Raw genomic sequence first — 3440 nt, forward strand, 5'->3', positions numbered from 1 at the left:
CATTAGTTGATTTTCACAAAATGGCGCCTGGATGACGTCACGATGACTTTGAGTCTTTGAAAAGTCACGCAGTTCTAAGTTAGACTAAGATCTATCATCATGGCAAGATTCATAACAATGGCTTCATTCAGTCTTGAGATATCCTGCGAACAAAATTGAGGAAGAATAATAATAATTTCTTCTATACAGACACAAAATAAATACTAGACTTTAATTCGTCACTTAGACGAATTAGGTGATACGTATGATATTGGTTTACATAACAAAGAATGCATTACACGATATCATATTATTTTATAAAATGCTCTTCCCATAATGATCTATCCATATGTCAAGTTTAAATTGTGTCGATCCCTTGATCATTATGGATATAGGGAAGATAGATTGAGACAATATATGACCATTGACTCTGTGCAGTAACCAGTTACACCTTTGACTCTAATTTACATCATGAAGAACGCATTTTGACGATTTTTATCTTATTCAAAGAAATGAAAATATAATTGATAAATAAGAGCTTATGCCTGAATAATTAAAAATGTATAGTGTATGACGTCACGATGTCCCGGCGTAAATGAAAAGTGTGAGAATACATTAGCGATCATTTTGAGTTGTCGACGTGAGATTCACTAGTTGCTTGAAAATAAAATCTTTAAATATCGGATGGATATATACTGTCACTGTATAAAGAATGTGGATTAGAGGGATATTGATCCGTCAGTCTTTCTTGAAGGCTTGTCAATTAAAGGAATACAAAGATTTGAATGTATTTCGCTCAAGAAATTACATACAGCATTGCCAGTAAATTTCACGGGATCAATGTTAAAATCTCCCATTATATAAACCTGTTTATGTTCAGTATGTGTTTTTTGTAAAACATTTTCAACGACAGGGAAATTGCTTTCAATAAACAGTGATTCATAGTTGTATGATGGGTATAATATACATATATCATTGCGTATTTCATATTCAAAATTGTCAGCGACCAATAGACCAACACCTCCACTCTTTTGTACTTGGCGATTAAATTGTATAATTGAATGACCGGATACATTGAATAATAGTGGCGTACTATCATTAACCCAAGTTTCTATACATAAGTACAGATGAAATTGGATAAAGCATTACAATGTATGTTTAAACTACGCGAATTAAAATGTAAAATACTAAAAAATGATAGTTAATGTTACTGAATTCAGTCGTAAAATCCTCATCAATATAATATTTACAGTTCAGAAACCTACTGAAATGAAACTCATATTCTTTTTCGGATAAATAGTTTAAATCATTGATATCAGTATAAGTATCTGTAGTATTACTACCAAATATTGAATGAAGTTCGTCATTATTCAAGTCTTGAATAGGAAATGAACAATGAGAACAGAGTGGGTTATTAATGTAGCCGAATGCTCATGTTCTCTATAACGCTCATTTTATGTATTTTATTACCAGAGAAAAAAAGATGTCAGTCAGTCACTCAATAGTGTCTGAGAGTACAGTCTAGAAAGTAAAAGGGTTTCCTTACATAATTTCAATACGAGGACACTGCTAACGTTTAAGTTTCACAAATAGGACATACGTGACATATTCATCATTTCAACATTCAACTGAAAATTGTGATATGATCTCATCATCTGATCAAAAAACTAAAAGCACCGTTTTTATAGCCCATGGTCTCAGCTATAACATACCCCAATTTGGGAGAAAACAGAGCACACATAAGATAGATAGTGCTCATAGATGAATGCCATGCAGATTCATGATGTGAACGAAATTCACCTTCCATAGACATAACACGCAAATGACGAAAATTCTGACATGTGGCTTTTAATTGAATTTTGTACTATGATGACCTCATTAAAATGAAACTTAGTGAAAAGTGATCTTGTAGAGAATTGCCTTATCTACAACATATCGACATTTCAAAGAGAATCGATGAATATTGAGAGAAATACACTACATTTTCCATAAATACAATGACGTCATAATATGCAATTTTGTATTTTTGACTTCCAAGGCCATTATGATGCCGTCAAGATGTACTTAATGGCCAAATGAGATATGAAATCATACCTCCGACTCATACTCTATCTAAATATGAAAAAAAAATTGGCAATCCCTATTCATCCCAATGGACTTTTCATAGGCATGTTTTTGCCCATATATGCAATGTATTACAAAAATCGCGCGTACGGACGGTTATCTTGAACGGACGCTCATTCCGTTTTTAATAGTGATAAAGAGCTAAACATGGTATCAAATTTTCCGGAAAAATATGAGGAATATTCGGTCAAGAGCTTTTGCGGAGAAATTATTTTTCGTTCGGCCGTGACGAACGAAAACGTGCAAAAATGCGTGTTTTGCGTGATTTTTTATGAAATGCTTAAAATGGCCTGAAACGTATGCAAAAAAAATTTAAGACGATTTTGAGCAATTTAAAATTTTACGCGCGCATTGACGCGCGCGCCTACGCGTACGCGCATTTTTGCGCGCATTTATTGACCTCATATTGATCCGACGGATATTGATCTTAATCTTGATAAATATGAATGTAAAATTACTTTCCGTTATGAAGATATGATCATAAGTTGATTTTTACAAAATGGCGCCTGGATGACGTCACGATGACTTTGAGTCTTTGAAAAGTCACGCAGTTCTAAGTTAGACTAAGATCTATCATCAGTGAAAGATTCATAACAATGGCTTTATTGAGTCTTGAGATATCCTGCGAACAAATTCGAGGAAGAATAATAAATAAAACTAGACTTTAATTCGTCACTTAGACGAATTAGGTGATACGTATGATAATGGTTTACATAACGAATAATGCATTACACGATATATTATTTTGTAAAATGCTTCTCCCATTTATATGCTTCTCCCATTATGATCTATTCATATGTAAAGATTAAATTGTGTCTCCTTGATCATCATGGATCTAGGGAAGATAGATTGAAACAATATATGACCGTTGACCCTGTGCAGTAACTAGTTACACATTTGACTCTAATTTACATCATGAAGAACACCTTTTGACGATTTTATCTTATTCAAAGAAATGAAAATGTAATTGATAAATGATTATCATCATTATGATAATGATGATCATGATGATAAAGATCATGATCATGAGCGCGATCATGACATCTTATTGAAAAAATGAGGGTTGATTTAGATAGCATATAGTCTCAGCTACAACACACTCAAAAATCAACAAAATCCAAGCCGAAATAACGGCGATATTGCTCGCAAAAGACAGGAATGTAGACTCCAGATTTTAAGAAAAAGTCATCTCCTATAGGGATTACACGCAAAAAGTAATGGATTAAGTGAAAATAGGGTAATAATAAAGTAAAAAGGGTTATTTATGACGATATTTGCGAATCTACGTGTTTAAATAATCAAAGGAGATGATACAGTGAAGGTCAGAAGGAAAAAAA

This window comes from Strongylocentrotus purpuratus, unplaced genomic scaffold, assembly GCF_000002235.5.
Source record: "Strongylocentrotus purpuratus isolate Spur 01 unplaced genomic scaffold, Spur_5.0 spur5_scaffold_12, whole genome shotgun sequence".
Classification (NCBI taxonomy): Eukaryota; Metazoa; Echinodermata; class Echinoidea; order Camarodonta; family Strongylocentrotidae; genus Strongylocentrotus; species Strongylocentrotus purpuratus.